At 32.7% G+C, this 26,897-nt stretch overlaps 1 protein-coding gene across 2 annotated transcripts in view; it reads left to right on the top strand.

Annotated features, from left to right (window-relative positions):
* Window positions 1–26,897, top strand: part of CNTN5 (contactin 5) — a 1,232,567-nt gene that overhangs the window by 218,935 nt on the left and 986,735 nt on the right. The window lies entirely within an intron of this gene.

Below are 26,897 nucleotides of genomic sequence, written 5' to 3'. Positions count from 1 at the left end.
ATATTGCCAGTCTATGGTAAATTACCAGTTCTCATTTTATCTCATCTATCCAGATCATTTACATAATTCTTTTTGAAACACTATTTTCCCTTGGCCTTTGTGAAACCAGCTTCTCTTTGATTTTGCTCTAACTTGACTGGTTTGCCTTCTCTGCCTTGTTGCCGGCTTCTCGCTCCCTTTTGACCTCTGAATTTTAGAGTATATTGGAGCTCAGTTGTAGGATGTCTTTTCTCTGTAACCTATATACTAACTCTTGAGATCATTTCACACTGTTTCATGGCTTTAAATAACAATATGTGTTCTTGATTCACAGAAATATGTGTTTAGCCAGATATTTCCACTGATCTGCAGTCTTATATCTAAAGTTACAATGTAACTTACTATCCAAACATGAATGTAAATATTCTGTGACAACATGTGTAAACCAGGACTGACAATAACTAATTTTTTTATGATCATCGCAATTATATCAAGTTGCTTACTCATGATATGCATTTGGATTTTATGACAAAGATGATTAGTTGTCAACAAATATCCATTTTTGCTCTCTTCCCTAGTAATAGCACCTCAGTTCTTCAGCTTAATACATAACTGTCTAGAATGACTCAATTTCCAAACCTCTCATGTAGTTGAATATGATAAGATGATTAAGTTCTGGGCAATAAAGTATAAAGTAAATTGGTATGTGCAACTTCTAGGTAGTGGCTAAAATCTAGAGGGTGTGCCCTTCTTTTATAATTTTCTTTGGTGTTCTTCCTAGATTATGAATGTGGAAGCCATTTAGAACCCCCAAGGAGAAGGCATGTATTGAGGACAGCAATACAAAAAAGATAGAAGGAGCTTGGATATTGCTATTTCATGATCCATCAAAGTAGCCCCCTTTTTTTAAAAAAAAGTAGTTTTTTTTGTGAAGGATAAAAAAATACTGATATTGTTATAACCATTGCTAATTTAGTATTTACTATAATAGGATCTAATCCTCACTAATGGAGGTTTCTAATACTTGTTAATTTACTCATTTATTTATGTAAAACATTTATTAAACAATTGGTACTGCCTTAGGCATTTGGGATACAACACTGAACAGAAAAGGGGTCTCCTCAGAGCTCACATGCTAGTAAATATTTTTACAAATATATCCCAATAAAATATTAACATTAAATAATATATAGTATGATAAATAGTACAATATATTAACTGACAAATGTTAAGGAAAAAAGAAAAAGTAGGTATTGGTGCAGGTGTTTAGAAATTCTGGCAATAGAGGAAAGGCTGATTGTCTCAATGGAGCAGTCTCTTAAGTGGGGTAGACTTCCTTCATAAGCTGGTGACAATACTAAAGAGTTGAACATGTTAAGCAGTTTACCCATAAATATATCTGGAGGAAGGTCCCTCCAGGCAGTGAAACAGGAATCCAGTGTTTAAGAGGTGATTATCAGAGATGAAGTGTCTGAGACATAGTGGAGAGCCAGACCATAAAGAGCTTATAGATCATGGTAAAGACTGGCTTATACTTTTAGATAGAGATATTGAAAGATTTTGAGCAGAAAAGTGTTGGGATCTGACTTTAGATTTAATAAAATCTCACTAGCTGTAATATGTGAGATTATACTGTGAGTGTAAAAGTATGTAAGAAAAGGGTAGAAGCAAGGAGACGTTTGTAGGCTACAGCGTCAATCAAGGTGAGAGATTATAATTGTAAACTCAGTGTGTCCTAAATACAATGCTTAATTTCTAGCCACAGCCCCATTCCAAATGCCTCTTTCCACAGGCTTCTGTATTTCAGTAAATGGCAGATTCTTTTTTTCCAAGAACTTAAGCAAAAAATTTTGTGTTTATTTGGAATCATTCAGAGACAAATGCTCAAAGAAACTTGTTGATACATAGATATCTATGTAACTTCTTTCTGAGGTCCAGTTGCATCCCTGTCCTTCTGTTTTGCTTGTTTAGCCATTGTTACAATTATGTATGATGATACAGCATCCTCCCAATCAGGTCTTCTCTATGCCCATGCTAGGTCACACTGGGTTTCCGTCACTGGAAGATATTTTGTTACCACTGCCTTTACAAGTACATACAGTTACAGGTCACTAATACTTGTTAATTTGAAGTCAAATATAGTTTCTGTTAATAATCCATTTCTCAGTAATTACTAAGTGCCTATTATGTGTCATTTTAATTAAAATATTAAAAACAAGAGCACTGGCTTGATTTGTCTCTCTTCAGAAATTTTAAAAAATACATCAAAATATACAGTTTGATTTTTTGATTATATAAATGTTACTTTCCCAAAAAAGCATAAGGTGAGTAGTAAATGAGCCCAATTTTGCATTATGAGTTGTCACTGCCTCTTAGCTTTGTTATGCTCCTTGCCAGACTATGCTGCATAAATTAATTGAAAATCAGAGTTAAATGATAAGTTTAAAGAAAATGATTTCCCAGTAGATAGATGACAGTCATTGCTAAAGTTATATTTTAAAAATTTCTCTAATATATACTATGATAAAAGATGTATGTGTGAAAGGAATTTATGTAATTTTACTTGTGGTTTTTAAAGTGGATTTAGTAAGATTTAAATAGTCTTACTAATAGGACCAGATTAATAACAGGAGATACTGTATTCAGAAAGCATTATGATATGTTCCTTTAATCTCATATAATTCAACATAGAAATAATACAAAAGTATAAATAAATATGAGGGAATCAATTCTAACTTTTCTCCTGATGACTTTCTTTAAATAGCAAATTATTTGCTTATCAAGTAGGTAATCTAGTGCAGAAACAAAAGCAATAACCATTTCTAGGATTATTCCACCTGTCCTGAAATTTATATAACTTACAGAGAACCTAATATTAAGTTTCAGCAGGCAGAGGAATAATTCAATTAGCTTGGATTTCAGGTAAATAAGATCCAGGGCATTACAAAAAAAAAAGAAACAAATTAATTATTAGGAGATATCCATTAATAAACTCCATGTTAGTGTAATTCTAGAATTCAAACAAATATAGCTTTGTTGATAATTTTTTACTCATTTGTAGATTACATCTTCAAATGATTTTGATACAGCTTTAAAATAACATATTTCTAATTTATTTAATTCACAAAAGAGAAATAACCTGAGGAAATGATAAAATTTTCTTATACTATCTCAGAGACACAAATAACACACACACAAAAAAATTTATCTCTAAATTTCTATATCTTAGCTTACTAAGGAATACTTCTGATTATTGTTTCCTATTTAAAAAATTGGAAAGGTAAAATAGGTTGATGCATAGTATTACAATTACCTGAATTCTTTTTTGTAGATTTATACAAAGCACATCATTCTTCCCTGGTGGAAAACATATTAATGGTTATACCTTTATTTTTTTTTACTGTTTATTAAGATAAATAGTTATAACCTTTATATTATCCTGTGTCCCAGGAGTGTGGTTTAGGTTGGAGTACATTTTACAAATGTAAAATTGAAATAAAATAAGTACTGGTAATGGTATTCTAATCTTTATGTCATTTTATATTAATTATACTTAGAAGAATAATTTAAGACATGTAAACAATTTATAAACAATTTTAGTTTTCTAGTTTAATATAAGCATGCATTGTTTGTTGCTATGTATAACAAACACACCACATTTTTGTTACTATTTCTCTTAATTTTAGTTTATAAATAAGATTTTGCCTTTATTAATAGAATATATGAACACCTAATGGGTGAAAATAATTTAAAAACACTGCATGTGCATATTTATTCAGTTCATAAAGGTAAGTAAATTTATTTTCATCCTCAGTAGCCTATCTTTTAAAAGATTAATTGATCACAACTTATTTGATTATTGATTCACACATATTTGTATTTGCAATAAAGTCAAATAGGAATAACTAAAATCACCTTGTTTTCCTTGCTTTCATATGCTGCTTGCTATGACAAAACTCATATTTTACAAATACATAACGAATGGATGCAATTAATGTGATATATTTGTCTGCAGTTTACAGATATACAGATCATACCCATTTATAAAAATATTGAAATCATAAAATGAGAAAATGTGTATACATATAGAGATAAAAAGAGGAGAAGAAGGAAGGGAGGAAGGAAGAAGAGAAGGAAAGAAAAGAATGAAGAAAGACAGGGAAAATGTACTAAACTACTAATTATCCCAAAGAGAAAATACAACATTTAACCCAAACTCAACTTTACTAAACTTTCTCTGATCTGAAAATTGCTCAGAAGTTTAATTAAAAAAGAAATTTCAAACCAAACTTATGAAGACTTTAAAAAAGCAAATAGGCTAGACATTATACGTTGTATTTATAAGCCAAGGCATCATCATTCATTTATAAACCATTGCATTTTGGATATTGATTCAGACTAAAAGATTGCAAGACTCAAGACATCATTTATTAAACTTATGGCCCAGTTTCTTGATTGTAATTTAAAATTATAAGCAATTCCAATTCTAACATATGGTATAAAGTTTGTGTTGCAAAATTACTTCTGTGTTTCAAGTCAATAATTTAAAGTTTGTTTTGTATTCTATCTCATATTCATTGGTAATAACCTTTGATTGATTTAAGCTTTCTTAATACTCAGCACCTAAAAGAAAAATAAAACTATTTATTAGGTATGTAATCACAAAGAAACAAAAATGACCTCCCTCACTCAATTCTTCATCCCCTTGGTCAATGTACACTTTCCCTCGAGAGTGTTGCTAATGATCCAGGATCCTCTGGAACTTGGGCTCCAAGTTTTTTCCCGTGTCTTCAAGCTTTCTTTTCCTGAGGGAGAGTGGAGTGGGCCTGAAACTGATGGCAAATCAGATGTAGTGCTTGCCACCATAGCCTTTTGTTTTAATCAGATATTGTTCTTTGTTAATGGTGAAACCCTCTCTGCCTACACACTGTGTACTTTTATTGTAGTGTGTAGTACTCTATGCTATTAAATCTTTCATCTTGCTTATCTGAATGGAAAAAAAAAGCTTACTACTTTTTCTCCAAAGCTATTATGTCATAGACAGAGGAAAGTGGATCTAAACAATCTTAACTTGACTACATTAGCATATTTAAGTAAACGAATTTAATAAATCACAACATATTTCTGGTTTCATACTAATACCAGTCTAAAATAATATTTGGATTCCTTTCAAACTAAAATATATGTACTCCTTATTTATAAAAGATAGTAGGGATTTATCAATTAATCATTCTGTTTCTGCCTGTCTGTCTGTTTTTATGTGTGTTTGTCTCTCTTTCCTCAAGAAATACTGAAATTTTGCTTCAGTTCACTTACTTTAAAATATAAAGGGTTTTATGTAGAATCATTGCATCTTAGGTGTGGAAAGATCTTAAAGTTCATCTAGGGAATTTAATCAATACTTGAGCCCTTTTTATATTATTCCAACAAAACACTCCTATTTTATACTTGAAAAGCTCCAGTAACAAGGAATTCCCCATATTTCCAGGAACTCAATTCTGTTGTTTGAGAAGTTCTTTCTGATTTAAGTGGAAATCTGCCTTCTGACACTTCCTTTCATTGGTAGTCCTGTCACTTGCAACCAGATACATAAATTCTAAATTGTGCTGCCAGTTACAAACTTCTCAAATATTTGGAGGGGCTTTTTAAGTCCTCCCAGAATTCTCCAGCTAAATATTCTCAATTCCCTCGTTCATTCAATGTAGGATATACTATTTTAATTATACTCATTCATTATGGTCTATGTAACTATTTCTTCTCCCTGTACACCATTCAAACAAACAAACAAACAAAAGAATGAGACCTCAGCATTTCTGATAAAAAGCTAGATCAAAAAGAATATCATTCAGCATGCATTACATTACAATTATTTAAAAACAATCCAGTGGATATTCAATTTTAGGAGTGCAGACAAGATGATAAAAATGTTAAGTATTTTACAATTCATGCACAATTAATGTAAGGGGACTTCTGAAACATTCTTCTCAGGAGTTATAAAACACAGCTTTGTTATTGTTCTATATTACTGTTCATGTATTTCAGTGTTATTCCAACATTATACTAATGTTCAGTGTATTCTGAACATTAACTTAATGTGGTTTTGGCTCTTCCACTACTGCATATACTATTTATTATGTAACAGGAGAGGTAAACTTCAAAATACTTATCTATGACTTAACAGTAAGCTCAGAACTTTGGCAGCTCTTCTCTAAATATGACATAATTACTATGTAGAAATAACCAAATTGTTTGAAATGGCACAGCATTTTCAATTGCTCTTGATGGTTAGTGAATGTAGTGATGTGTAGCTTAGACTCCATTGTTTTTCAGATGGGAATCACTCATTGCGCCAGCTGGTGAGATTTAGGGTGACTGACAGCTCACAGCTGGGTCCCTTCCAGACTGTAGGATAGCCTCACCGAAGGTCACATCCTCTTTCCAGGGAATGCCATGTTCATTCACCTGTCAGTGCAAATACATAAAAGCCTGGCTCTCAGGTTTAGGATGACTCCAGTGTACCTATTCTGAAAAACTGGAAGGTGGAATCACAATTTTCACAAATGGGGATGACATTTTTGAAGAATTGGCTTTAATGTTTTGAAGAATTAATGTTGAAAAGACTCTCAGGAACATGTTTGGGGATATGTTAGGTTTGAGACCCCTTTTAGACATCCAAGTGGAGATTTCTAGAAGTTAGAAAGAAATAGAGTTTGGAATTCAGAGGAGAGATCAAATCTAGTAATATGTATTTGTTAGTTTTCAAATACAGGCAAATGACATCTAAAACCAAACTAGTTGAAATCTCAAAGAGAATGAACACGAATTAAAAATATAAGAGGCAGTCCAGTGCTTAAGGTTTGAGGCGCAATGGAGGAAACTGAGAAAGAACAGAGAAATAGGAAGAAATTGAGACAAATGGGGATGTGGTGCTACATTTAGCAACCTGGAGAGGCCTAGCAACAGAGCACTTAGAAGGCTGAGAGAAAAGAGTGAAAAGGAGAATGTTTACTACTGAAAAGGGAACAGGAACATGAACACTTACATGTTTCCTTTTTGTATTTCATAAGAATTTACCTTATGTAATACATAAGTATTACATAACTGATGAAACAGTTATTTACCCAGCAGAACTCATCTCTTAGGAATTTTTCTTTATGACTATTTCAGAAGTTTGATTTTCATTTCAGATTCAAGAGGTGGGCATTCATTAACCTCTTTTAGATAATCACTACCTATTATCTTTTGAGATTCTTCACTCTGTTGGATGGACCCCAAACATTCTAATGTCCCTTTTGAAATACCAGGACATAAAATCTGTTAGGCACTCCATAAAATTTCACTCTCAAATGAATGTAGCAACCATCATATAGTACCAATGTGAATCTCTGATGAAAAGTTACATTTTTTTAATCAATTAATGCTTTTTAAATGTGGCTTATTTAATTTTTTTTACATATGTGTTGAAAAATGTTGGTTGAAAAATAGGCACTGCTGACAGATATTTTGGCATATTGTTTTAATAAAAGTATTTTGTTTTATTTTATAACATGCACTGAAAATATGTGAAGTGGATTTTTAGTGAGAGGTTGACTGCTGCATGTACAAATCATAAATCCATGAAAGAGATGTATTTGACTCTTAGGATAAATGAGGAAATACCAGATAGACCACTTAATCCTGGAGTTAATAATCATTTTGCTAAAGTACATAGAATCATTTGAAGTCATTATGGAAATAATTATATTTTAGAAATTCTTACAAACTATTCAAGAAATTTGAGAGATAATGATATTTATTTGAAAAACTGCAGGTAGACTTTTTAAGTTGTTTAAAAATATGGCCATAATCTATTAAAAATTATTTGGGCTCTAGGAAAATGACCAGAAATGAATTCTAGCCAACTTATCAACTAATTTCAGTACAAAATGTTAAATTTTCAAGTATGCTACCAAACTGAAGGAACATAATCTCTTTTCAAATAATTCTGGTGTGTACATACACATATTACAGATATAACACTAAGTATTTAATAATTCAACATAGTTAAAAGAAATACAGGTCAAATATTCAACTTCTCTGTGCAAGCAGATGATTTTGAGTGATATTCAACTCTGTGCACATTCTCACAAACAATTGTCTACAAACTTCATATTTCATTTCCCCCAGCCCTGTATATAACCTCATTCATACTTTTCCTCCCTTACATCTCTCCACAAAAATGTCTGCCTCACAACTGTACCTGGCTAAAAGGCCATCTACGTTATAGAAGTCTTCTTTTTTAATAAAATAAAACTATTGTGTTAGTACATATGTAGTATATTTCTTACAGAAAATCCACCTTACAACTAGTATGGATAGGTATAGTTCCCTCCTCCTCTAAGAATTAAATTGCATAAAATCAAATGTATTCATTTTATTATTTATAATGATTTTGCCTTTATATTTAGTCCTCACTGATACATTTTCTGTATTTTTAGGTGTATAATGATATCACTTATAAATCATTTGTCAATTTTTTTCTAAACTCATTTCTGTGCCTTGTAAGTATTTTTCACATAATTAGGATCACTCTATACATGTTACTCTGTAATTTTTTGGTTATATAGTGAGAAATTTATCATGCCATTAATAATTTAGCATTAGGCACAACACATTAAATGTGTTCTTTCATAATACATGAAATTCTTTCATGATATAACATTGGATATTTTATCCAAAAGCTTTATTTAGTTTTGAATTGGAGATACAACACAATGGTATTACTAACATGTATTTAATATAAGAAACATCTTTTTCTGAATATGTCTTAAGTTAATGAAATAAGATAGTTAAGTCACTTTTGGAGGTCATACTAATATCTAGTAATATGAGTAGTTGTTATTACAGTTTTCAAATTTTTTTTCTATATTACTTGTCTGTTCCATTGCCTCAAGCATGAAGTTTAAGAAAGGAACTACTATACATAAAATCATTATTTTTATCCCTTGAATGATAAAACTAAATAACAATTTTAAGAAAAAGCAGGACACAGCATGAAGCCACAAAGAGAAAAGAAAGAGTAAAGCACATCTTATTTCCAGGAAAGAAGCCAATAATTGTTACTCAGAACACATAGGAGAGCATGATTTTAAACATTTAGAGGAAATCATGAAAGCTTGAAGGGTTTTCCTCCCGGGGCACCTTGAAGGAATTCATGTTTCTAAAATAGGAAACATTTATCAAGACTTTGAGTACAGAAGCAGTTTCATGCTACAGTGTCAGCATAACTAGAGCAAATGAACTTTCTGGCCTCCATGGTCACTGTGCTACTTCTGTCAACATGGTTTGCTTTATAATACATACATACATACACACACGCACATATATATGAAATATATAAATTAATATGGACATTAACTGGAAATAAGATAAGTAAGTCCTCTTGCTATAAAAATACTGATTATTCAGAGTAACAGGTAAATTGTAGCTATAAATAGCATGCTTTCATTTAAAAAAATTTCCAAGACTGATTTTTGTGATTATATTCTAAAGGAATCAAATTTACATTCAGTGTTTCTTCTGTTGTTAAATTTTCACACAAGAGCCTAGAAAGCGTCTTTTTCCAATAGGAATGGCCATGTTAGAATGGTATATTTGTTTTCCAGAATTGGAAGCTATATATATATATATATTTTTTTACCTGGCAGGACTATGGTCATGCTGCAGCTAATTGTGAAAACTGGCATACAATATTGGGGTAAATTTATTTAATTTTAGGGTAAATGACAAGGTGCCACAAAATATATTTTCCATTTTCAGATAGGAACAAGCTATGTTATGTGACATTTTCTTGTTTGCATGTTGATTATTTGCTCTGTTTAGTTTAACATTTAATGAATAGTGTCCAGGAAGAAGCAGAACAAAATCTCAATGAAAATATACATGAAAGATTTTATCATGTCAATTTAAAGCAGACCATTAGTTATTATTAAGCTTTTTGGCTTATAATAGTTTACCAGTTTTGGCTGGTATACTAGTTTACCAATAGTTTTGTCTTTATAATAGTTTACCAGTAGGTAACCATAGTCTTTTCGTTTTCAATCCTATTCTTGTTTTAATGTAATGTGGGATACAGATGTTTTGTAATTAGTAATTGTCACAATGTCTAGTACTAATTTGGGATTAACTAGAATTGGTATATACCTACTCCTATGACCTAAAACTTTGGTTTCCCTCTTCAACTCTTGGAATATCTTACTCATTTTCCCAAGTCAGTTAATCAAGAAATGAGCCTCTCCTTTGTGCCAATTATTGGGTCTAGGGTATAGACAGATAGAAAGTGTTAAACAGTTAAAACAAAGACACTGATTATTTAATAGAAATTAATCACTTAAAGGATTTTATGGGACCACAAATGCAGAATGCTTTGTCTAGGCAGGGAGGAAGTCATGAGGAAAGGTTTCTTGAAGTAAGTCATCTTTAAGTAATTTTTTTCCCTTCAAGCAGGCATTCAAGTCTGCTTTCCTTCACTCATGTGTCCACATGGCTACATTTAATTTCAGATAACACAAACAGCAGGTCTTTATAGTGCTTTCCCACAGCTGACTTGAATTATCCTAGATAAGACTTTTCAAACTCAGATAAATATGCCATTCGCTTACAGCAAAGGAAGAATTATTTATGGTTTCTTCATAAGCTGCTTTTCCTGATGACTCTCTTGTGATCAATAAAAATCCCCTACGAGGAATTTTCCTAACTTAGTATTTGAAACACAGATAAAGACTAAACAAGAAGTGAAAACATTTCCAAAAAGTTTATTCTTTATGCAAATATGAAGTTTGAGTATGTACTGTTTGGCACAAAGGTACAAATAGCATACTGGTACCAGTTTTAAAATGATACTTCAGATCTCCTCAAATAATAATATTCTTTGTTTATGTGTGGTGACATTCCTTGACCATTTGTACTCTGCATAATTTGTCTTGTCAGAATTAACAAAGAAACAAAAAATAGAATTATATTGAGAAAGTAAGTTGGTAGAGTGATGAATGTTTAATTTTAATCATCTGTGGACAAAATAATTTGTTTCAATAGAAAAGAAATTATATTTTGCAATAAAAGATGAAAAGGAAGGAGGGCAAGGATTATCAAGAAAGGGAGATAAAAATCTAAAACATGTACAAGCAGAAGGATAACCAGTATAAAAAATTACATGTTCCTCATTGCTTATTCCTAGAGCTTAGCCTTATATCTACACATAAGATATACTAAGTAAACAATTGTTGACTATTGAAAAACATCACAAAGCTTGTTACTTTTATTAAGTTTTATTATGTAATATCATCCATAGCACCTTATGCATGTCTCTACTACTGTACATATCATATGACTGAAATGATTAGTTTTGTGAGTATGTCTCCTCCATTACTCTCTAATTATCCTGGAGTGCATGGTCCAGGTCATAATTATTTTTATCTCCATTACCTGTTGAGCCCTTGTGCCTAATTAGACAATCACATAGTAAATAGACTGAACTGACATAGATACTATTATGTCAGTAAGCACCACTATTGTCAATAACAATTCTGAGAAACCACTCACCTTGCCATATCTACTACATGGGAAAAAGTGCTTTATAAATGCAGTCTCTGATCTAGAGGTACTTGATGAGTCAATTGGGAAGCCAGGATGAAATGGCTAATGGTTTTCTGAGGTACGATTTTTATCCAACAAAAAGTACCCAGTATTTTTGGGAAATCAAACCAAAATTATGTGCATAGTTACACTTATACTGATCCCATAGATATTTATAAGCAGATATTAACACTCATCTTCAATGGTTTAGGAAAATGATTCATTCATTCAATCATCTTGGGTGTTCTTCCAGGGAAAAAAAAATTAGGAAGCCGAAGAGCACATAATATATGAAACTCCAGCATATATTAAAAGGGAGATGGAAGAAGGAGAAAAAGAAAAACAGAAAAAAGAAGAAAGATTTCAGAAAAATGGTAATTAAATGTAAGGTTAGGTGGATATACCTAATTTTCACATGTACACATTTGTATATTTAATATACTTAATTTTCACATGTACACATTTGTAACCAATTCATGAGCCACAAATTTAAACCAAAATTACCTAACTGCAGAAAAGAAAGCTAAAATATCAGTTACATATTTAGTATTTCCAATATTAAAACATAAAACAAATCACCAAGCTTCGAGTAAAATTATTAATTCAACTATTATACTTAACTATTACATAACTATATATTTAATTATAATTCAACTGTTCTTGATTTGTCACTAAAGATTCTGTAATAATAGTGAAAAATATCCTGATGATATCCTTATAAGCATAGCTATTAAACAGAGCTATTTCTTCTAATAGTCATCAATATAGTATGAATAAATTACTCTGTACAGATATGCTTAGATCTAAGAATATTAAAAATATTTGAAGTTATTTATCTCATAAGGGATAGTTAACTGAGGAAGGCCACTGTCTGGAATGCCAACAGAATTTCCTTGAGTAAAATTTGGACTCCTATGCTTCAAGAGACAGTTGAACTGAGTGGGATTAGGTTTCATTAATTTGAGTGACAGTAAGTGCCTGGGATCTGGCCTCTGGGGTGAGTCTAAAGGGGACTAAATGTCATGGACATGGCACTCTTAAAAACACAAACTGGGAAACTGGGGAATTCAAGATGGCAGCGTGAGAGGTGAGATGGAGAACTCCTCCCAAAACCACAAGTAGTATGAAAATGTAGTTAATTGATACAACTAACCCTAAAACAGCAGCAAAAAGAAGGCTGAACCAGACTGCACACAGACCTCATGAACAGAACAGACCTCACGAAACAGGGTAAGGTATGAAGCCTTAATCCAGCGGGACCCAAGCCCTTCCCCCACCCCAGCTCACTGGCAGGAGGTAGAGAAATGGAGCGGGGGAGGGGGTGGAAGCCTAGGACTGCTGAACACCAAGCCCTGGAGGTCTGCTTTGGGGGCAGAAACCTACACTGTGTGGTGCTCTGGACGGAGGGGAGCTCGGACAGTGGAGTGCTTGAGAGACTGAGATACCGGCCATTTGTGGAGGATGGGATCTACACCTGGTCGCTCTAGGACAAGGGAAAGGCAGGTGACCTGAGAGGCTTCCTAGCAGCGAGACGGCTACTGAAGGGGCAGGGTTTGCATGGAGCTTGCTGTGCAAGGGAAAAGGTTGTCTGGGCGTGCTCTCACCAGCTGGTTGGGAACTTTGAGAAACTTCAGGTGCCCCATCCCCCTGGCTGCCTACTCAGCTCTGAGTTCCCCCACTGTGACTTGCAGCCTGCTGCACCTTCCTCCTAGTCTGGCAGCACCAGTTCACAAACCTGCAGTCACTATGCTGGCATCAGGCCAGCCAGAGGGAGGCCCTGGCTACAACAGGAGGAGATGCAAAGCACAGAGGCTTACAACTGTGTGCTTGGTCCACTGGCTCTGACACCGGAGACAGGCACCACAGACGGGAATAAGGAAGCAGATCTTTCCTCCCCCCAGGCACCAGCGCCACTCCCCTATGACCCCCAACCTCACTCGAGGGGATGAGCAGCTCCAGAGACTGGAGCTTCTGGGCACTAGTGGACACTATACGGAAATATGAAATGTCAAAAGAACATGGTTCAGATCAAAATCTCACAAACCCCAGAAAAAGGGTCAAATGAAATTGAACTCACCAATCTGCCAGAAAGAGAGTTCAAAATAAAAATCATAAACATACTCATGGAGGTACAGAAAAATATTCAAGAACTCAGCAATGAATTTTAATTCAATCATTAAGAAATTCCATATCTGAAATGAAACATACAATAGAGGGGTTTAAAAGAAGATTCAATGTAGTAGAAGAGACAGTAAATGGAATAGAAATTAGAGAAGGGGAATACAAAGAAGCTGAGACACAGAGAGAAAAGAGAATCTCTAAGAATGAAAGAATATTGAGAGAACTGTGTGACCAATCCAAATGGATCAAAATTCGTATTATAAGGGTACCAGAAGAAGAAGAGAGAGAAAAAGGGAAAGAAAGTGTCATTGAGGAGGTAATTGCTGAAAACTTCCCGAATCTGGGGAAGGAGATAGTCTCTCAAGCCATGGAGGTGCACAGATCTCCCAAAACAAGGGACACAAGGAAGACAACATCAAGACATATAATAATTAAAATGGCAAAGATCAAGGATAAAGGCAGACTTTTAAAAGCAGCTAGAGAGAAGAAGGTCACATACAAAGGAAAACCCATCAGGCTATGATCAGACTTCTCAACAGAAACCTTACAGGCCAGAATGGTGTGACATAATGTATTTAATTCAATGAAACAGAAGGGAATAGAACCAAGAACACTATACCTGGTAAGGTTATCATTTAAATTGGAAGGAGGGATTAAACAATTTTCAAATAAGCAAAAGCTGAGAGAATTTACCTCCCACAAACTACCCCTACAGTGCATTTTGGAGGGACTCCTATAGATTGAAGTATTCCTAAGGCTAAATAGATGTCACCCAAGGGATAGACAAAGAGTACAGAATATGATTCATAACATACAAAGAATGGAGGAGGAAGAAATAGGAGGAAAAAAAAGAACCTTTAGGTTGTGTTTATAAGAGCAGACAAAGTGAGTTAAATTAGACTGTTAAATAGTAAGGGAATTACCCTTGAACCTTTGGTAACCACAAATCTAAAGCCTGCAATGGCAATAAGAACATACCTATTGATAATCACCCTAAATGTAAATGGTCTGAATACACCAATCAAAAGACACAGAGTCACTGAGTGGATAAAAAAGCAAGACCAAACTATATGCTGCCTACAAGAGACTCACTTCAAACCCAAAGAAACACACAGACTGAAAATAAAGGTATGGAAAAAGATATCTCATGCAACTAACAGGGAGGAAAAAGCAGGAGTTGCAGTACTTGTATCAGACAAAATAGACTTCAAAACAAATAAAGTAACAAGAGACAAAGAAGGACATTACATACTGAAAAAGGGGTCATTCCAACAAGAGAATATAACTAATATAAATATATATGCACCCAACACAGGATCACCTACATATGTGAAACAAATACTAACAGAATTAAAGGGATAAATAGTATGCAATATATTAATTTTAGGAGACTTCAACATAACACTCACTCCAAAGGACAGATCAACCAGACAGAAAATAAGTAAAGAGACAGAGGCACTGAAAATAAGTAAAGAGACAGAGGCACTGTATTAGAACAGATATACTTAACAGACATCTACAGAATGCTCCATCCAAAAGCAACAGGATACACATTCTTCTCAAGTGCACATGGAACATTTTCAAGAATAGATCATATACTAGGCCATAAAAAGAACCTCAGTGAATTCAAAAAGATTGAAATTTTATCAACCAGCTTCTAGATCACAAAGGTATGAAACTAGAAATAAAGTACACAAAGAAAACAAAAAAGCCCACAAACAGATGGAGGTTTAATAACATGCTCCTAAATAATCAATGGATAAATGACCAGATAAAAACAGAGATCAAGCAATAAATGGAGACAAATGAAAACAATAATTCAACAACACAAAATCTGTGGGACGCAGCGAAGGCTGTGCTAAGAGCTAAGTATATTGCAATACAGGCCTACCTCAGGAAAGAAGAACAGTCCCAAATGAACAGTCTAAACTCACAATTAATGAAACTAGAAAAGGAAGAACAAATGAGGCCCAAAGTCAGTAGAAGGAGGGACATAATAAAGATAAAAGCAGAAATAAATAAAATTGAGAAGACTGAAACAATAGAAAGAATCAATGAAACCAGGAGCTGGTAATTCGAGAAGATAAACAAAATAGATAAACCCTTAGACAGACTTATCAAGAAAAAAAGAGAGTCTACAGACATAAAAAGAATCATAAATGAGAAAGGAAAAATCACTACGGGCACAACAGAAATACAAATAATTATGAGAAAATATTGTGAATAATAATATGCTAACAAACTGGTTAATCTGAAAGAAATGGACAACTTTCTAGAAAAATACAACCATCCAAGTCTGACCCAAGAAGAAACAGAGAATCTGAATAGACCATTTACCAGTGAAGAAATTGTATTGGTAATCAAAAACCTACCTAAGAACAAAACCGCTGGACCATTTAGTAAATACCTAATACCCATCCTCCTTAAAGATTTCCAAAGAGTAGAAGAGGAGAGAATACTCCCAAACTCATTCTACGAGGCCAACATCACTCTAATATCAAAACCAGGCAAAGACACCACAAAAAAAACAAAATTACAGACCAATATCTGTGATGAACATAAATGCAAAAATATTCAACAAGATATTAGAAAACCAAATTCAAAAATACTTCAAAAAGATCATCCATCATGATCAAGTGGGATTCATCCCAGGGATTCAAGGATGGTAAAACATTAGAAAATCCATCAACATCATCCACTACACCAACATAAAGAAGGACAAAAACCACATGATCATCTCCATAGATGCTGAAAAAGCACTCGACAAATTCAACACTCATTCATGATAAAAACTCAACAAATATGGTATAGAGGGCAAGTACCTCAACATAATAAATGCCATATATGACAAACCCATACCAAACATTATACTTAACAGTGAAAAGCTGTAAGCTTTTTCATTTAAGATGGGAAACAAAGCAGGGATGCCCACTCTCCCCACTTTTATTCAACATAGTTCTGGAGGTCCTAGACATGGAAATCAGACAACATAAAGAAATAAAAGGCATCCAGATTGGCAAGGAAGAAGTCAAACTGCCTGTTTTCAGATGACATTATATTATACATAAATAAACCCTAAAGAATACACTCCAAAACTACTAGATCTAATATATGAATTCAGCAAAGTTGCAGAATAAAAAATTAATACACAGAAATCTGTTGCATTTGTATAAACTAGCAGAAAGAGAAATCAGGAAAACAATTCCATTCATAATTGCATCAAAAAGAGTAAAATACCTAGGAATAAACATAACCAAGGAAGTGAAAGCTCTATACCCTGAAAACTATGGGACACTCTTAAAAGCAATTAAAGAGGACACTAATAAATAGAAATTCATCCCATGCTCTTGGCTAGGAAGAATTAATATTGTCAAAATGGCCACCTTGCCTAAAACAATCTACAGATTCAGTGCAATACCTATCAAAATACCTACAGCATTCTTCAATGAACTAGAGCAAATAGTTCTAGAATTCATATGGAATGACAAAAGACCCCAAATAGCCAAAGCAATCCTGAGAAGGAAGAATAAAGCAGGGGGAATTATGCTCCCTGATTTCAAGCTCTACTACAAATCTACAGTAATCAAGACAATTTGGTACTGCCACAAGAACAGTTCCATAGACCAGTGGAACAGACTAGAGAGTCCAGATGTAAAAACCCAAGCATATATGGTCAATTAATGTATGATAAAGGAGCCATGGATATACAATGGGGAAATGACCGCCTCTTCAACAGCTGATGTTGGCAAAACTGGACAGCTACATGTAAGAGAATGAAACTGGATTATTGTCTAACCCCATACAGAAAAGTAAACTCAAAAATGGGTCAAAGACCTGAATGTAAGTCTTGAAAACATAAACCTCTTAGAAAAAAATATAGGCAAAAATCTCTTGCACATAAACATGAGCAACTTCTTCAGTACAGCAAAGAATACCATCAGTAAAACAAAAAGACATCCTACAGTTTGGGAGAATATATTCATAAATGACATATCTGATAAGGGGTTGACATCCAAATTATATAAAGAGCTCACGCACCTCAACAAACAAAAAGCAAATAAGGCAATTAAACAGTGGGCAGAGAAGCTGAACAGACACTTCTCCAAAGAAGAAATTCAGATGGCCAACAGACACATGAAAAGATGCTCCACATCGCTAATCATTAGAGAAATGCAAATTAAAACCACAATGAGATATCACCTCACAGCTGTTAGGATGGCCAACATCCCAAAGACAAACAACAACAAATGTTGGCAGGAATGTGGAGAAAGGGGAACCCTCCTGCACTGCTGGTGGGAATGTAAACTAGTTCAACAATTGTGGAAAGCAGTATAGAGGTTTCTCAAAAAACTGAAAGTAGAAATACCATTTGACCCAGGATTTCCACTACTAGGAATTTACCCTAAGAATGCAGCAGCTCAGTTTGGAAAAGACAAATGCACCCCTATGTTTATCTCAGCACTATTTACAATAGCCAAGAGAGGAAAAAAACCTATATGTCCATCAGTAGATGAATGGATAAAGAAGATGTGGTACATATACACAATGGAATATTATTCAGCCATAAGGAGAAAACAAATGCTACCATTTGCAACAACATGGATGGTGTTAGAGGGCATTATGTTCAGTGAAATAAGCCAGTGGAGAAAGATAAGTATCAAATGATTTCACTCAACTGTGGAGTATAAGAACAAAGCAAAAACTGAAGGAACATAACAGCAGTGAGTCACAGAACTCAAGATTGTACTAACAATTACCAAAAGGAAAGGGACTGGGGAGGATGGGTGGGAAGGGAGGAATAAGGGGGAAAACGGGGCATTATGATTAGCACATGCACACATAATGTAGCAATGCAGGACATGGGAAAGGCAGCAGTATATACAGAGAAGACAAGTAATGACTCTATAGCATCTTACTGCTCTGATGGACAGTGACTGTAATGGGGTATGTGCAGGGGACTTGATAATAGGTGGAGTCATGTAACCATAATGTTGTTCAAGTAATTGTACATTAACCATATCAAAATTAAGTAAAATATAAAATAAAATAAAATAAAATAAAATAAAATAAAATAAAATAAAATAAAATAAAATAAAATAAAATAAAAAAACACAAACTGATTTGAAATTACTCCATTGCAGTTTTAAATGAGCAGTAGAAACTCTACAATTATGGAGTGGTCAATATGCTTTAATCTTAAAGAAAAATTAATCCATACTGAAAAAGGTGTTTTTCCATGGCCAAAGTGAATTCTCTGTAATGGAGCACCCAGCACTGTGCAATCATATTTCCTGCTGTGCCATTCAATAATACTGAAACTCCAAAAATAACACGATGAGTTAACTGGTTCTTTTAGAGAACACTGGTTCTTTTCTTCATTTTCATCCCTCCTTTTCCTTCTTCCTTTCTGATTGCCCTCAAGTATTCCCTCCTTTTTCCCTTTCCTCTCCAGTATTTTCCTTGTCTTCTTTTTTGTCAGTTGGACGACTTTTAGATGCATGGTACAGATGCCAAACAATTAAACATGGTTAGTTGCTCATGCCACAATAAAATCATATTGTTTGCAAATATCAAGAGGTATACTTTTTGGTTCTCTATCTCAGGAGGATATATATCAATGTATACAAGAGGTTTATCAGATAATTAAGAAAACCAGAACAATGAAGACAGAAAAGGCCCCTAGCTTTGCTGTCTTTTAAATAACATTTTTTAGCTTTATTTTTAATAATATTTACAAATACTAAAACCACACAAATCCCCACCACTAACCCCACCCATCCCCACAAACATGAAGCAGAAGAGAAATCTGAGTTACATTAGGCCCAAAGTCTGGTTCTCTTGCTTAGAATATCTACAGTTTTATACAAATTACTTAATTCTCTAAGCCTTTGTCTTCTCATTGGTAAGATAGAGATAATAATGGTATCTTTTTCATAGAATTTACCTGAGGATTATTAAGTGATATAATCCATGTAAAATGTCTAGTTTAACCTCCGACATATAGCATGTCCTTTAGAAACATCCGTTCTTCATATTAATATTACTACTACTACTAAAATTAAAACTACACATAATTGTATCACTATTTTAATGTGAAATAAGCCCTCCGTTTTTTCTATCAATACCTAAGCATAATAAATAACAATATCTGCTGAATTTACTCTTTTGTATGTGCATGTTTATTTGGTAAATATTGTGAATATTTTTATTTGGCAATTATTGTGAATATTGACCCAGATCATTAATATGCAATCTAATGTCTTATAGCTTTCCATTATAATGAACCTTAATAACATCCACATTATTTCCAAGTTATATGTCCTAAGCATAATGCTGCTGTGAACAGACTTAAGCATACATCCTTTTATTAACATCTCTATTGATTTTCATAAAATTCATCATTAGAATGGGAACTGTTCAATGAAAAATTGGACACATTTTTAAAACTCTAGATATGTAGAATCCCTGATTTCTGTAAAGATTTTAAAAATAAGCTCTTATCAACATTTTTTTTGGTATTATTAATGTACAATTACATAAGCAACATTGTGGTTACTAGACTCCCCCTATTATCAAGTCCCCACCACATACCCCATTACAGTCACTGTCCATTAGCATAGTAAGATGCTATAGAATCACTACTTGTCTTCTCTGTGTTATACTGCGTTCCCTGTATCCCCCCTGCTACATTATGTGTGCTAATCATAATACCCCTTTTTCCCCTTATCCCTCCCTTTCCACCAATCTTCCCTAGTCCCTTTCCCTTTGGTAACTTCAATATTGTTTTAAAATGTCCTTTCCAAAGTCTTGCTAACACAAAGGCATTTCATTGCATTTAAACTGTATTGATGCAATAGATTTTAAAATGTTCCACAATTTTTTGATATATATTTATTTGAATATTGTGATTAAATATTTCTGATACATATTGACAGCTTATAATTTTTCCTGTATAAATTTCATGATTGTAACTGTCATTTTCTGCTGAGAATGTTGTTTTTGCTATAGAACTTTCTAAAAATGTCTTCTGTTTATATGTAGGTATTTGTTACAATTTTTTAAATTTCATTTGAATTCAACAATTTGAATTTGTTTTTTACTGTTTTTTATTAAAGTAAGCTTTCTTTTTGTGTGTGGCTTACCAATAATCTTTTACATAATTGTTCCTGATGTTAGTACTATATTTATAAATGCCTTATACACTATCATATATACACATATTTTTTTCAGGTTTAAAATATGACAATTATTTAATTCATATAGACTAAATTGAAGGTCTATAATGTGAGATATGTTTGAAAATAGGTAACTAATTATCATAGCTACATTTGTTTTAAAAATTCATTTGTTCTTTAATAATTTAGGCCTTTACCATAGTCTAAATATCTACATGTACCTGGATCTTTTTATGTTTCATTCCACCAGTTCGGTACATTTTAAGCCAGTTCCACTGTCCTAATTATGATAACTTTATAATATATTTTTTGTGTATTGGTGTGGGTATCCATTATCCGTTGTTGCATAAAAAGCCATTCCTAAATTTAGTGGCTTATAAAAACAGCTCTTCATGTGCTAACAGTTCTCAGAAATAGAGATTTGGTCTGGGATGATCTGGATGGTCCTGCTGTTACTGCCTTTGTCACTCATGGGACAGTGGTTATCTAGTACTGGATGATCAACAGTAGTCTCAATGAAATGCCGTGTTTTTTTGGCAATCAGCTGAATGCCTTTATTTTCCAAACAGTCTCTCCAACAAACTAGTGCAGGCACATTCTTACTGTAGTCTCAGGGTTCTAAGAGCAGCCAAAGATGGTAAGTCCCCATGCACGAGTACTTTTCAGGTATTTGCTTGTGCTCTATTTGCTAATAATTTTCTATAGGCTAAAAATATATGATATGGCTAAGTTCAGATTCAAAGAGCAAAGAAATAAACTTCACATGTTGATAGAGTGGCAGAGTAATAAGACATAGTATGCATATAAAAATGGAAAGAATTATTTAAATCATTTTTGCAAACAACCTAACAAACTCTAAGCACTCACATTTTTTAAAGTAATTTATTAACAATTTTGTGTTTGTTTTTCCAGATGAAATTTAGAGTCATTATCAAGTTCCCTTGCTCTCATTCAAACAGTTCCCTCATCCTACGCAATCCACTTAGAGTCTTTAAGACTTCCCTTACATTTGTAGAGAATTGCCATCTTCAGAATACTTACTATTTCTCTATACAAATGTGTTACTCCATCTTAGTTCAATATTATAGTTTCAAGATGTGTTTATTTTCTATATAATTACTGTAAGTTTTGAGCTTACTCCTATAATTTATGTTTTTCTTTTGGTATCTTTTATCAGTATTTTCGAGCTGTCTATTCCTCCTAGAGGCAAGTGTTCTTGTTTACTTGTATATTCCTTTTTATAGAATAGCTCTGTAACTTATTAATGGTAACTTTTAGTGTTTTTTTTATTTTTTTATTTTTTATTGAAGGATAGTTGACACACAGTATTACATTAGTTTCAGGTGTACAACACAGTGATTTAACATTTATATACATGATAATTCTAGGTACAAGCTATCACCATACCAAGTTGTTACAATATTTTGACTATATTCCTTATGCTATACATTACATCCCGGTTACTTATTTATTTTACAATTGGAAGTGTGTACTTTTTTTTTTTTGTGAGGGCATCTCTCATATTTATTGATCAAATATTTGTTAACCACAATAAAATTCTGTATAGGGGGGTCAATGCTCAATGCACAATCATTAATCCACCCCAAGCCTAATTTTCATCAGTCTCCAATCTTCTGAAGCATAACGAACAAGTTCTTACATGGAGAACAAATTCTTACATAGTGAATAAGTTACATGGTGAACATTACAAGGGCAGTCATCACAGAGGCTTTTGGTTTTGATCATGCATTATGGACTATAAACAGTTCAAATATGAATATTCATTTGATTTTTATACTTGATTTATATGTGGATACCACGTAACTTCTAGTGTTTTTTAAAATTCTTTTCATCTGGCAGTGATGTCACCCTACAATATTGAAAAAAACATAGATTTACTCCTCTCTAATATTTTTTCTCATGTACTTTTTTATGTCCCTTTGATATGAGTAGAATTGCTTTAATTTTATGGAATAATATTCAGTGTTTTAACATAAGATGCTATTTTTGCAAGAAATAGATCTTTTCAAAATAGAAGCTTCTATTCCTAATTTATTGGAAGATTTTACTCATTACTTATTTGCTCACTTAATCACTTAATGAATATGACCAAGAGTACCAAATATGTGCCAGGCATTTTAACAGAATTTAAAAATATACAACTATAGAGATAATTTTAAAAAAATATTTTATGTAAAACTCATAGAGGTAATCTTTACATGCAAAAATAACTATTGGTCTTATTTTACATTCTTTAATTTACCTCATTACTGTTCACTTTCCATAGAACAAAGGCCAAGAAAAAGTCAATGAAAGTTATAAATTGTCATATTGTTCCTAATGCATTTTTCCTAAAGTATTACATATCAGTAACAAGGCTGTATGGTAGAAAAATCATATCAAAGGCTGTAAACTCTTTGGTATATAATTTGTAAAATAATAGCTAACTTTTACAATAATTTGTAAAAGTTAGAAATAATGTCTTCTAAAGTAAGTTATATAGGGAAATTAAACAGTAATATATAATAAGGAAACTACTGTGCTGCATCTTTGGAAAATGAGATAAATCATATTGCAAATATCAAAGTGAGTTATGCATATGCACTTAACAAGGAAGAACAAGTTGTTAAAAACTCCCCTTGATTTCACAGAGGCAAAAAGGCAATCTCACCTGGAGGACTTATGTGGCTTAATGTATTGTGTTAGGATCAGTCAGATTGCTTTAGAAAGGTACTGAGTTCTATAAAAAAATATAGAGCATTTGACTTTAGTGTTTAAATAAAGAGAAATACTTGGCCACATGTAAACTGGAATCTGTGTCTACACAATCTCAATTACCAGATTCATTCTTAAACTATATCCCAGAAACATCTATCATTGCTAGGTCTTATGGTATCTTTTACCATAGTATTTTCCAACTGGCTATTCCTCTTAGAGGAAAGTGTTCTTGTTTACTTGTATATTCCTTTTTATAGAGTGGTTCTGTGCCTAATTAATTGTAATTTCTTAAATTACAGCCATTCAAGGGTTCTTAAACCCAGTGCCTTTAGAAAGGAACGCTTGTATGGTTATAATTTAAGAAATCATTAGTATCAACTTAGTTTAAGTAATTCATTATGACTTTGTTAAATGAAAAATTCTATAATAACATCATACAGTTTAGAAGCACTATGATTTTGGAACATTGCCTAACTTGGCAAGAGAAACAGTTTGTGAATAAAATTTTGTCTTTTTAACATGTTAAAAAGTTTTTGTCATTTTTTTCTACTGTTTTCTCATAAAAAATAATGTGTTTCTTAGAAGTGTTATAATTGATTATAAATATATTCTATCTAGATACAAATATACTATCTGCACTTCGAAGAACGTTATGCAATTGTCACATGCCTAAAATTAGTAAAGTGATTAGCATAAGAACATGACACATAAATCATTGTAAATGTAGAAATGTATTGGTAACAAAGTAATTTATCATTTTATAATTTTTGTGACTGTTAGAAACTTGGCAAATGCAGAAAAGTAATGAAGTAAGTAAAATTTACACATAACCTTAACTCCTAAATATAACTTATGTTGACTCTATGATGCTAGGTTTAGTCATTTATTTCTTTATTCTTTTATACCTCTTCATTTGGTTTATTTCCCATATTTATTAATCTTAAATAACAGTGTAAGAAAATTATTGTACAAAAATATTTGATCACTTAACTAATGAATAAAATATATAATTTAACAATAAAGTACATTTTCTCATTTAGGTTTAAGACTTTATAAACACTCAATGGAACTGAAACAGATTAACTTCTGATGTTAATTTAAGAGGTAAAATTAAACTGAGATTTAGTCAGGTTTAATTATTGACTGAAAAAGTTTTGCATTATTTTCTAGTTTCATTGACTGAGTTTTGAGTGATAATATGTTTATGCAAGTATGGTTTCACTATGGATCAATGATTTAAAAAGATTTAGTCCCTAATCCAAGTTAATGGAACATTTTCTGATATAGTCATAATGTCTCCCACATATTAAGTGACCTCTATTTTTCCATATGAATTGCTTTTAAAATTATTGAGGGATGGACACTTACAATGGGAGGGTGATTCTGTAAACCAACTGTGACTTTTCATATCTAGTAGGACACTTGTACACATCTAATAACCAATCATCTCCTTTCATGGACCTCATGTACAGATTCATCTAAATTATGACAAATAGGATGGGATTAGAACCCGCTAGTCAAATTAGAGACTTTAGAAAAAAATGTTAGATTTAATAGTCCTCAAATATTTTTATTCATGTACTAATGGAGGCATTTTATTCCTAGTCAGAATAATGTTTAAATTGCTTTTGTTCCATATGCACACAAAAATTGATGTGGCATATATGGATCTTAGGTCAAAAATTAAAGTTAATAAATGCAACATTTACAAATTAAAGTGGTCGTAAATTTCTAATTACTCTTTCCTACAAGTCAATATGTAAATGTGCAAATTTCAAATTTAGTGGATAATTAATGGACATATTTGTAGGTCTGAAATATTTTTAAAAAATCATAACCTATCAATAGTAGAATTAATTTTTTTTGTTTCAACCCTTTATTTTTATCTTTAGATTACTCTCCACCTTTACTAATGTGCATGCTCAGAGTATCTTTGGCAGTTCATTTCCTTGGATGTGTGTTCCCTCCAATATATTCTACAAAATTCCAGCCAGTGTTCATAGATTTGCCAACAAAAGACAGCATTCTCTCTTCTGACTACTCTTCCCTTTGGTTGTATTCTTTTCCTTGATAAAATTCTTGCTAGTATTTTGATGGTGAGAACTACGTTCTGCTGTCCTGGGAGAGAAGAGTCACTTAGTGATTAAGGACTCATCTGAAAATGACTTCTTAAGCTGAAACGAAGGCACTGAAGTCACTAAATTTCAACTCACAGTAGAAATGGAGTTGTTCTGATTAACATGTTCACCTCAGTGAAATGTAGGCCATGTAGCTGTACAATTATATGTGTTTGAATGTAGATAGATTTTTTAAAATTTGATTTGCTACATTTTTTAAAGTTTTTTTCCATTTTCTCCTCTGTTCTTAATCACTCTCTCACAGCTTATGGTCCTTTTATAAACTCTTTGAAAATCCAGTATTCAAAAAGTTTAGGTAACTGCTCATTTGATCTCATTTTGGATGATTACAATATTTGATCATATAATAAGAGCTCCAAGAAAGTCTACAGTAAATAAAAACAGATTTAAACTTTGCATTCTAGAGTTTTGCAACCACTTCTCACTACTTTTGTTTTAACAATTAGAATACTTTTCAATTCCTCCAAATTTAGTGCCCTGGATAGTTGAGGATATATATATATACACCACATTACAATTTTTCTTTGTCATTCAAATAAGAGAACTTAAAAAATTGTATTAAGTAAGGTAGCAAGGTGATAACACCTCATTAAACCATGCAAAAAATAAAACTAAATATATGGAATTTTAACTCTGAACTCTAAGGGCAACCAAATAAAATATGTACAATAAAATATGTGCATTTCTTCACAAATTAAAACAAAACATGGCCTAGGGATCTGTCAAGATTGTTACTTTTAGATATTGTGAGACAAGTGGCAACATCATTTAGAAAGTGAGATATGGTATTGTTTTGAAGTAAAACGCAGAGTCATTAATTTGGTGTAAATTAGCATTTTAAACGTTTGAGTGGCAAAATTATGGGTCTATGGAGAGGAATGTGGAGAGGGAATATATTTCAAAGGAAAGAATTTAATTTATTTCATTCACGGGCCTACTAGTAAATCATCCTAAAGAATGCATCTGAAGTCAACTGTTGATTATTTCTGCTTTATGTTACTAATTCATTGTTTGTTTCCTTCCACTGGAATGTAAGCTCCATCAGAGCAGATCATTTATTTTTTTGTTTTGTTCATAGCAATATCCTCAGTGCCTGGAAGATAATTGGCTTGCAATAAATGCTTTTTGAGTCAATGAGCTATTATTAGAAATT

The sequence above is a fragment of the Manis javanica genome, chromosome 6 (genome assembly GCF_040802235.1).
Source record: "Manis javanica isolate MJ-LG chromosome 6, MJ_LKY, whole genome shotgun sequence".
NCBI lineage: Eukaryota > Metazoa > Chordata > Mammalia > Pholidota > Manidae > Manis > Manis javanica.
Note: the sequence above shows the minus strand (reverse complement) of the source record. Positions and strands in the feature narration are given on the sequence as shown.